At 43.1% G+C, this 11,695-nt stretch overlaps 1 pseudogene; it reads right to left on the bottom strand.

The window, feature by feature from the left end:
• Positions 1-773: 773 nt before the first annotated feature.
• On the bottom strand, positions 774-9,391 carry LOC125367092 (annotated as a pseudogene).
• Positions 9,392-11,695: the final 2,304 nt, after the last annotated feature.

The following is an 11,695-nucleotide window of genomic DNA, read 5'->3' as shown; positions in this document are numbered from 1 at the left end:
ATTGTGCAAGAGGAGTACAGTTACATAATAGGACAGTGAGTACGTTTCTTGTGATATCTTAAGCATAATTTAGTTCCAGAGTTAAGATAAAGAAAATGCACTAAGACCAAACTTGCCAATCAGATGAAAACCAGGCTTATGACTTAAGATTTGGGGCATTGATATAATTTATATCTTCTATCAATTTCAGTCTTTGGTGAACCAAAGTTTAATTGTGTTCTTAGTTGCAGAACAGGAAAATCTCAGAAGACAAAAACCAAACAATATGAAATAACTGCAACTCTAGTCAAATTGTTACTAAAAAATAAAAACTCCATTTATCTCTGGCTTTAGGAAAGGGTGATCTACCTTCAAAATGTTAGCAACAGATAAAAATCCAGAAATAGGATGTGAGATATAGCTGTTAAGTAGAACCCTTTCTGTTTCTGCGTATTTTGGAGATGGGGGTCTCCCTATGTGTCCGAGGCTGGCTTTGCACTTTGAATCCTCCATACTCAAGGACTGTAGTTCTGGGATTACAAGCATGGATCACCATAGTCTGCTCTTAGAAGATACTCCACAGGGTGCCAAGCCTGCCTTCTACATCACTACTTCCAATCCCTTTTGTTTCTTACTGTGGAAAGGAATGAAATTACTTTGAGACTTCTGAGAGGTTTATTATAGTCCGACAACAAGAAGAGACCCAGTTGCTGTTTTTAATTATTTTTATTTATTATCTAGGATGGTGGGTGGGAAGCCGCCGGAATATGCTGGACTGTGTCCTGGACAGCCTTCTATGACCCCTGCTGTCCAAGGAGAGAGGCTGTTGGGTCCTCTGGCCTCTGGCGCTTCCTTCTGCCGGCCTCCATTTCCTCCTCGTGGGCTGCGGAGTTTCATCTATGCTGCTTTAGGGCCGCTTTCTCTGGTCAGTGCTCATGGTTTCCTTAGATGGAGCAGGCAGGCCTCCTCGGCATTCGGGGTCTTTGTCAATGTCTCCTGTGTTGTCTCTCCGTGCTCTCTGTTGGAATTGCTCTTATGGTGCTTTTTTCTTTTTCTTCCTGTTCTTATCTGCCTTCAGTTTTTCTTGGTATATCTCTGTGTGCGTCTGTGGCTTCTTCTCCCACTCTCCTCCACTCTCCTCACTTATTCCACGCTGCTCAGAGTTTTCCATCTCCAGTGCAATGGGAATACTTGATCAAAGCATGGCAGCATTTGTGTCCCCGGCGGCCTCCTTTCCAGGAGGATCCCCAGATGTGAATGTGGATGTGCATCTTCCCGTCCTCCTCATACGTAGCACAGGCCAACGACCACTCCTGCCCCTCGATGGCCACCTGTTCCTTGAGTACTCCAAGTAGCTTGCTGTCTGGGCTAAGGGCAGCTCAGCTGGAGGAGCTTCTAGGTGCTCCTGGCCACCAGAATTTCTCAGGAGGCTTGCTTTCTGCTGTCCTTTGAAGCCTTCTTTTTTTGACTTGGAAAGACTTAAACAACAGCTCTAGTTTCATCGGATCTGCCTTGCAGATGCACCTCTGAGCCCTGGTCACCGGCCTCCCAAGCAAACACCTGTGTCTGGGCCATGGCCATGGCCTTTGCTCTGTATGGGATGAAATAATCCTTCGCGCCCCTCACTTTGTGTAGATGCTTTCCTGCATGGGCCTAAGGATTTCCCCTCATGGCGTGGGGTTTGGGGTCATAGTAGGCCGAATGTGGACCTAAGTTTCTCAAATATTCTGCCGTGTCCTCTACGAATCCTCAGATTCCGGACTGCAATTTGTCTCTTAGGGTCAGAGTTCTGCCATGTCGATATCACCTGCGTGTTCATCTTCATCCTCATCTTCACCGCTGTGCTCTTCAGCCACGTGACAGGTTGCTTCCTTTTCTCCCCACTGGTGTTTTGGAGAATGAGCTCATTCCCCTAATCCTGCTGAGGTAAGGGCTTTTGATCATTTCTGGGCTTCCAGCATTCGTCTTTGCAGGTCAACTTGGGCTTATTCTGGCACAGTTTCCATGTGTCCCTCCGGATTGTAGCTGTTCTAGCAGATATGATCTCTCTCCTCTTTCAAAGTGGAACATGAGCTGGGGCTGCTGAGGCTCATCGGGAGCTGTGTTAGCACCGGTAAACTTGGCTCCCTCTCACTGGCATCTTTGGAAGCAGACCCTCTGGCCGTGCTCCCAACCCTGCAGTTCTCGAAGGCGCCCGGGTACTCAGATCTCAGGATTGAGATTCCACAACCGCAGGGGAAGAAAAGTCACGGGACTCTCATCTCCAAAAGCCGGAACTGGGACTGGGATTCAAATGGTAAGGTGCTAACCTTCAGCAGAAAGGCCTAGGGCCAAAATCCAGGCCCTGAGTTCAAGTTCCCAGGCTGATACAAACAGTAAAAGGTGTTTCCCATAGACAGCTCTTCCATCAGTGATTGGGTAAGCCGAAGGAGGAGGATGGGGGTTGATTTCTTTCCTTTCCCTGTGTGAGCAGACTGCAGAGACCGAAGGCATGTTAGGGAAACTGTGTCAACTCACCTAAACAAGGCTGGCTCTGCAGAAATCTCAGAAACTTCCTCTCATCAATATTGACAGCCACACTGCACACTGCACACATATGTAGCTCTTTCATGCTTTAAAGTGCCAGCTCAAAGGAGGAAATTTTCAAATAATATTCAATTCTTCGACTCTCCTTTTAGATAGATAGATAGATAGATAGATAGATAGATAGATAGATAGATAGATAGATAGATACAAAAACAATTAAACAAAATAATTGGTTTATATGCACAAGAATCAAAGATATTTTGATGCTTGAGATCTCTGACCTCATGGAAAAGCGTGATTCCTATCTCTAAGGTAATTCATAACAAATGACATAACACAGTAAGAATTAGTCACACACACACACACACACACACACACACACACACACACACACTTCTTGACAGTTTGGAGGTATAAGAAAGTCTGCTGAGCCAGCCAGCAGTGAAAAGGGAATCCTGAATGAGGGGGGGGGGGAGATGATTAAAGAAAAGGAAAAAATACTAGACAAGAGAAAAAAGACAAGAGGCAGAGATGGGGTACGGGAGGTCTGCAGCCTCAGATTGTAACTCGAGACTGCAGCCAGGTTTATTCCTAACTTCCAGGACATAGGCAGTTTGAAATAGTCTTAAAATTCCAGAACACAAAAAGGCTTGGAGTTAGCAATACCCGACATAGCTAAGACAGGGTGAGGTTGGTTAACATAAGAATGGACCCCCGAGCAATACCTGATGGTAGCTAAGACAGGATGAATTTGGTTAACATAAGAATGGACTCATGGCAGACACAGTAAAGCATTTCCAATTTTCCATTAAGCCATGTCATTGCACGTCCTTGAAAACACAGCCAGAGGTCAGGAAGAATTTAGCTGCAAGTTTGGCTCCTGACATCTCCCTCGTCTTTGTTTACAGAAGCGAACCTGCCTGTCTTAGGTGGGGTGGGTCACCTAGCCTGCCTTACTCTTCCTTGGGATTTTCTTCAGAGCAAAGCTGTAGGCCCTGTCTTAGGTCGGTCAAACTGGCCCCGCCCTCTAACCCGTCTCTGGCTGCAGTTCCTCTTGGGGGAAAAATTCATTCACTTGGAGCTTGACCTTATGAGGCTGACTGGCTAAACTCATGAAAGAGTTTTGCAATATGCATACAATGCAAGGAAGGCATAGGAAAACCATCAGCAAAAGTATCCCTGGGCCGAGCAATGTCATTAGCAGCCCCTTATTGTTAGTCAAGGAAGGGATATACCGTTGAAGTTGTTCAAACAGTTATTTTGCTGTTTCTGCCACTTTAGAGTCCAGAGGCGAAGCTTGCTATAGTCCAGCTATTTGCCTATGGAGTTGAAAGAGATATAAGGACAAATTATTATGGTGCCAAATGCCATTTAGATGTGCTACATCCTGTTCCCAAGGATAGCTTGATATTTATGGAGGGTCACACAAATAAAGTCAAACTGAGCATGACAGCACACCCGTTACAAAGTTTGTAAAGCATGGATTTGTTCTCCCAGAGACAACACAGATTCATACAATGCTTCTAATTTTTGTTCTACCTTATCATCAATCCTGCCTTGAAAGTGCAGGGCTTGCGTAGTATTATGAGCATGCTGATTAACATAGTGAGCTGTTTGCACACTTTGTGTTAAAGCCACAGTAGCTGCAGCAGCAGAGGCAGCTAAGGAAATAAAGGCTACAATGCCTGCTATTAATAGCACTACAAATCATCTAGGGCGCATGAGCTCTTTTAAATGTTTTCACACTTGAATACCTGTTTCTTCATACCAAGCTTCAGATATGTTCACAGGAAGAATGACAAATGGAGGCTGCTTAATAACAGTTACAGAATCAGGAAGAACACTATACAAGCAATTTGTAAAAGAAGAGTTGGTACAAGTAACATTGAATTACATGGCTCCTGTAGAAATATTAAAAGGTCCATACATAATGGCATAAGGAGGTGTTACACAACTCATAATATTTTTTAAAGAAGAAGAAGTGGGCCAGGAGATATTATGTAGTGCAGCCACTAACATCCAGACATGATGTTGAGGGTGTCCATTCATCCACCACAAACCTGGGTTGTACTTGTTGGTGAGATTGGCTCCTGACCAGTCCATCAATTGAGAATTAGTTCCTGAGATATTGGTTATAAAAGGATGTTCATGTCTACAATTTATGGGGTGCAGTTCTCCTGTGGATTCTACAATTTGAGAAGAGTTGGTGCAGCGAGGTATCATGAAGGATGATGTAGAATTAGCATGTACAGGAAACCCAGTAGGCAATGAAGTAATTCGTATATTATATACTTGATTATTATCAGGAATCCAAATTCTATGATTTATGGATTGCATTACAGTACAGCCTGGAATTTAACTGTTGGAGTCAGTTGTAAAACATAACGGGGTTCCAATGCCAGAAGCTCTAAAGTCTCCCATTTTAACGTGTTGGACAAAAGGATCTGGAGCTGTACCATATGCCGATCTGTTGACATGGATGAACACCTCAGCTCCTTCCCAAGTCACAGGGTGTACAATTGGTGGATCTGGCATGTAAGCCCAGTGGGTCAGCGCTTGTATCATTCTGATGAGCTTCCACCAATCCTAATGCAATGCTCAGGTAGCCAGCGGGTATCATTTTCATCCTGTGAAAAAACACAGACATGTCCTCGACCCCATGTCAATATTGGATCGGGCCCGTGCCAATCACCTGTTAAAGGATCTTTCCACTTAACTTGGGCAAAAGCTCTTTGCTCTCTCTTTTCCCAGAACCGTTGTGCTTTGGAAAGGCCATTAAAGTCCAAATTAAAAAAAATGTAGTACAAATAAAGCAAGAGAAAGAATATTAACACGAGAGAGGGGGTATAATTCCCCCCTTTAATTTAGAAATTTGGTGTTTTGACAAACCGTTGGCCCATTCAACAATTCCTTGACCTTGAGGATTATAGGGAATTCCTGTAGAGTGAACAATTTGGTAAAATTTGCAAAAAGTTTGAAAAGCTTGTTCAACATATCCTGGACCATTATCAGTTTTAATATGTTTAGGAAGTCCCATAGTAGCAAAGCAGTGTAAGGCATGGGAGATACAATGTTTGATAGCTTCCCCGATAAGAGGAGTAGCCATAATAAAATTAGAGTAAGTGTCTATGGTAACAAGGACAAAGCGGAGCCGTCCAAAAGAGAGAATGTGGGTAACATCCATTTGCCAAACATGGTTGGCCACTAAAACTTGAGGGTTAATGCCATTGGAGGGCACAGGTAGGAAGGTAGTACAGTTGGGACAAGTTTTCACAATTTGACGAGCCGCCTCACGTGAGATATGAAAATGCTGATGTAATGCACGACTGTTTTGATGGTGGGCAGCATGTGATTGCTTTGCTAAGTCAATTTGAGTGAGAAAAATTTGAGTAGCCTCGTCTAATAGCACTACCCTCACTTAATGGAAACAAGAGGCAAAGTGAAGTAATTTGTTGGAGGGGCAATGATGTGAAGTTGTGCCCATAAAATTGGCCCAAGCAATGGCCCAGGAATCACAATGTATATAAAGCCATTCTTGCTGTTGTAAAGTATAGGGGATGTAAATAGCCTGTGGATCTCATCCAAGATACTTACAAGAATCCACATGGAACATATGGAACTAAGGTGGCCACCAATTTATAATAGGGAGTTAACACTTTTGAAGGAGTAGCAGGCAAGGAAAGCCATAAAAGGGGTCCCTTCTTCCAGAGGACCGCTGTTGGAGAATGAGGCGTAGTTAAAATATATGCTTCCCAAGGGGTTGAGTAATGAATATAATTTACATGTTGGGAAGAAATGGCAGGATTTACTATGCTTAAGGCTTTAGCTGCTTACGTTGTCATTTGTCTGGGAGATGTAGGGTTGGGTCCCCCTTTAATAGATAAAATAAAGGTTTTAATTTAGCTGTGAATAATTTAAGATAAGGGCGAAGCCAATTAATATCTCCCAGAAATTTTTGAAAATCATGCAACGTACGCAAATGAGAAGTTTTAATCTGTAATTTTTGACTAGTAAAACAGTAAGGACCTCAAATATGACCAACAAATACTTTCCAGAGTTCTGCTGTAACACTTAGAGAACAGCAGACTGAATGCGATCCATGTGCCATTAAATCAAATCATATTATTTAACCTTACCTTACTGGCACGTGAAAGAGAAAACAAATGAATAACATTAAAAGTCTCAGCTTCAGTGGATCTGAAGTGGCTGTGTCTTCCACCCCAAATTAGCAGGCCAGCAGGAGAGATGGCTTGCATCTGGATCAGGCTGTAGTAGCATCTCAGAGTTCCCTGGATAGGCTGTCATACCTCCTGATTGTTGCCTGTAAATTTCTACACAGACTGGTTAAAGGCATTTTCAAACAGATTTTAGAAGCTTGGGCCTTTAACCATCTTCCTAGTCACAAAATCCACACAGATTGAAGGCCAACCAAGTCTGCTCTCTGTAGCAGCCAGGACAGTTTCTGAGTCATGGAGGGAGAAGACACCAATGCTACCCCAATGCAACTCTGTGGTCACCAAACACAACTTTGATGCTTTTAACCTTGGAATAAGTCTCGGTTGCAACTCTGTCATGATAGGCCTGCTATAAACCCAACTCTAATCTTGGGGACAGGCAGAGACAGGGTAGTACCCTTTGACAGCCTGGGCCTGTCAAAATCCTCACAGGACTCCTAGATTTCCTGAGCAAACCAGGCAGTTTAGGAGCCAAATGTGGAGGCAGCTTCCTGTGGCCACAGACTGCCACGGTCTACTCAGCTAGCACACATGTCAACCTGCATCCTATAAAGCAAAATGTTAATTTTGGGTCAGGAAAATTTAGGTTAATAGTCACATTTGTACAGTTGTTCCAAAATGACTCTGGTCCCTTGATCTTAAAGAGTTTATGAGAGCATAGGGGGAAAAAAAAGAAAAGAAAAAAATGGAGAAGCAAAATCTTAGTCTATATCAAAGAATTGTCAGGATTAGGTGTACTCTTGAATAGAACCTTTTGGAGTGTTTTTTAGACACATTTGCTTGCACCCAAACATGATCAGTTTGGGTTTAAAACCTGTTTGTTGTTTTGTTTTTAAGTTTTACCAACGGATAGACATAGACATACATACATACATACATACATACATACACATACAAACAGTGTGCACAAGCTTTGGGGTGCGCTTAGAATTGTTCTTTAATTGGCCATGTAAGTTTTCTGGAATTCCAGTGGCATATGACATTATTTTGCCTATATTCTAGAACCATGTGGTTAGTTAGTAAACAAACAAACAAAAAAGAACAGAAACAAAAAACATTTTCAGCAAACCAAAATTATCAGATTATCCGAAAAGCCACTTTTTGAGAAAACAGTTTAGCTCCCATGGGGAGCTTATGGGAGACAGGACATGAACACAGACAGCAAGCTCATGAAAAGACACTTTCATCTTCCAGCATTTGAGTTGAAAGGCACCTTTGAAATGCAAGGCCATAGTTACAGAGTTCAGAGTGGGTGCAGGGTTACCGGGAACTGGAGAACCCAAGTTTCTGTCCAGCCTCCAGGACTTTGGCATGCCTGTCACCTGGGGGACCGGCAGGCTTCCACTCCAACCAATCCTATTGTCGACCACATGCTCAATGCTAGAGAAAGCTAACGATTTAGCCAAACAAGCAGGATTTAACTGAGTCCCCAAACTCATCAATAACAAGAATAGAAAACATTTTTTTTTGAGTCTTTCAAAGCAGATGTTAAACAAATATTGGTATCTTTGGAAGTTAGCATCAGCCCATCCTATGACACAGGCAGGCAGGCAGAGTTTAGAGAGAGGCAGAAAAAGAGACAGAGAAAACTTCATCTGCCTGAGCACTCATAGAAGTTAGGTAAGTCCTGCAAAAATATTCCAAATATGTAGGATTGGGCTCAAACTTGAGCAGCTTTCCTGAAGCATTTTAGACTGTCCCCCACGTGATGAGCGACCAGCGGAGCTGAACTAGAGATCAGTTGACTCCAAACACCCACAATTGCTGATCCCCTTGACCTAGCCCAGTGGCTTTATGGAAAATCCAAGCTCCAGACTAATGGTCACTCACCCTGGTTGGGGCTTCAAATATGTCGTGGTGGATGGAAGTAGAGCGCTCGGTCAGGAGAAGTTACCTCGGTGGAGTTAGCATTTCCCTAGCCTCAGGTCCCTCCACTCTGCAAGCAGCCTGCACCTAGGAGAGCTGTAAGTCTTCCAGGACTGTCGGTAGGGGGCTCACCAGTACCTACCTTTAAAGGAGTTTGTTGTTCTGGGTGAAGCTGTTACAATAGGGCTATGACTGATTTAAACATATTCTCAACATGGGTCAATCTATTTTCAGTAGGCTCATTGCATAATTTCTTCTCAGTGTCTGAGCCATCCGAGTCTTCCTTAATATCTGCCCCGTTGGGTTCAGATATTATTAATTTTCTCAGCTCTTCCCGGGCAGCAGCATATGCTCCCGGGGCTGGGCAACACTCATCAGGTCCCTGTTCAGTTTCTCCAATTGACTGATTGAGTTTAATCTATTCATGTCTAGGATCTAAGCAATCTCAGACCAGATACCAAAGAATAATAGCATCCACTGGAGTTATCTCAGGGCCATTTGCATCATAATGTTCCTGAATCTTTTTTCCAATTTTCTGCCAAGTTTCTAAGTTATTGGTTCCTTCCTCTGGGAACTGGGGGCATGCTTCCTCAATAAAGTGAAAGAAACGTTCTAAGTGACTTTGGCCAACTTTCACTGCCCGGGCATGAAGCATGCCTTTGGGGGCCTGAACGTAAAACATGCAGCCTATACTTAGTCCCATAATTTCTTACTCCTGAATATCTCTTTCCCGCTCTCCTTTCCAAGTGATCAGACGTCCTTACCTGAGCGGGGTCCTCTGCCATCGTCCCAGGTGTACAGGTCCCTGTTCAGGCGCCACTTCTGCCGAGCCGGCCGGCAGTGAAAAGGGAATCCTGAATGAGGGGGGCGAGGATTAAAGGAAAGGAAAAATATAAGACAAGAGAAAAAAGACAAGAGGCGGAGATGGGGTACGGGAGATTGTAACTCGAGACTGCAGCCAGGTTTATTCTTAACTTCCAGGACATATGCAGTTTGAAAACCAGGAAACAGCATAGGCTTAAAATTCCAGAACACAAAAAGGCTTGGAGTTAGCAATACCTGATGGTAGCTAAGACAGGATGAGTTTGGTTAACATAAGAATGGACTCATGGCAGACATAGGAAAGCATTTCCAATTTTCCATTAAGCCATGTCCTTGCATGTCCTTGAAAACACAGCCAGAGGTCAGGAAGAATTTAGCTGCAAGTTTGACTCCTGACAAGAAAGAAGCCTGTTTGCTCATATTTGTTATCATTTATGGTCTTCTAGGACTTTGCAAATGGAACTTTTGTAGCCCCCCCCCCCCTACAGGTGAGATGACCGTGGCTTAAAAAGGCAAGTCATAATGCTTGGGGTTTTGCCATGGTAAGTGTTTGCATGGTGGGCACAGGATTAAAATTTTTTTTTGTCAAAATATAAAACTTGGGCTGTCCTTCAAGTAATGACTTGCACCGTCTTCCTGGACCAGGTAGGCCCTCACCTGCTTGCCTGCACGGTAGGCCATTCCCACCTGGGATTCAGCCAAAATTCTTCATCACTCCAGGCTTAGCCTTCCACCTGGGCCTGGCTAAGAACAGCACCCTGAGCCCGCAAGAGACCATGGCCTATTTTTTCTGCTTCCTGTTTAAGACCTATATAAGGCACCCCCAATCCAGTCCCTTGCACAACCTCCAAACCCAGGGAAGGGTCTATGTCCCTCACTGGCAATAAACAATTTAGCCTATTGATGATGGAGTCTGGTCTATTGCTTTCCTGTTCTCCAGTTTCCTAAGAGTCTTTCATAGTGCATGCTATTGGTTGTGAAGAACATTTACTCATTGTTGTGTGTCTTTATATGGCAAGAGTATTTTATAAAGAATATACTGCATTCTACAGTAGTTCTTCTTAGACTTTAACATGAGCACCGTCCTGGTGGGGTTGATCACTGGGTGCAAACTCTGGTCTTGTCTGATTGGGGTTCTTGTATCTGGATGGCCTATCCTTCTGGATATTTGGGAAGTTCTCTGCCAGTATTCTGTTACAGAAATTGCCTATTTCATTAACTTCCTTTTCTAGGTTCTATTCAACACCTATTAACCTTAAATGAACACATAAGCCGATGCTAAGCGAAATAAACTCCAAGTTATGAAAAGAAGTGGTATATCGTTGTTGTTATTTTCAACATACCATGTGAAATTATGCCCTTTTTCTTTTGTCTTTCTTTCCCATGGTTTTATCCTTGATATCACTGTAACTGATTTTAGTACCCTTGATACTGTACATATGTGTATTGGAATAGGGAAGGGAAAGGGAATACCAAAATTGAGGGACAAAAGATAAAAAGACAATCCAATGCAACAGCAATACTTACAAAACTATATGGCGTAAACCAATTGTATAATGCATGGGGAGAGGGGGAGACTGGGAGGGGGTAAATGAGGGAGGAGGTAACAAGGTGGATAAGAAATGTACTCACTGCCTTACATATGAAACTTTAACCCCTCAATACATCACTTTAACAATAAAGAAATGGGGAAAAACACAAGTTGTTGCCCAAGATTTTAAAGGAGCTTCCTAATTTGATGTCACTCTTCAAACCCAAGCACAGCTTTCCTACTTTCAAGTTTCCCTTGCAGTGTTTAATCATGTATCTGCATATTTCACTTGTATCCTTTTAGGCAAACGGAAACCTGGCTCAGCAAAAAATTTCATGAATAGCCGATCATACATCAAAATAATGGATATGAATCATCTTCTATCATTGACCGACATTAATCTGCTGAGAAGGCTCTAAATAATTCAACTGTAATTTTCCTGGGATCAAGTTCAATGAGCCAAGTGCTCTGTCCTCCCATCTTAATGTCTCATCTTGTCTATTCAAGAACACAACCAGCATTTGACCATTTCTTTCCTCCACCATTAATTTCCCCTTCCATTCTGGATCAGATTGAAATTGCACATGAAGTATTTTTCCATTGGAAAAAAAACCTTTCTTGATTCTTCATCTTAACCTCCAGTGATCACTGGAATTTTTTTTTTTTTTGCCAGTCCTGGGCCTTGGACTCAGGGCCTGAGCACCGTCCCTGGCTTCTTCCCGCTCAAGGCTAGCAC

This window comes from Perognathus longimembris, chromosome 18 (assembly GCF_023159225.1).
Source record: "Perognathus longimembris pacificus isolate PPM17 chromosome 18, ASM2315922v1, whole genome shotgun sequence".
Classification (NCBI taxonomy): Eukaryota; Metazoa; Chordata; class Mammalia; order Rodentia; family Heteromyidae; genus Perognathus; species Perognathus longimembris.
This window is presented reverse-complemented; position numbering and strand designations above follow the sequence as displayed.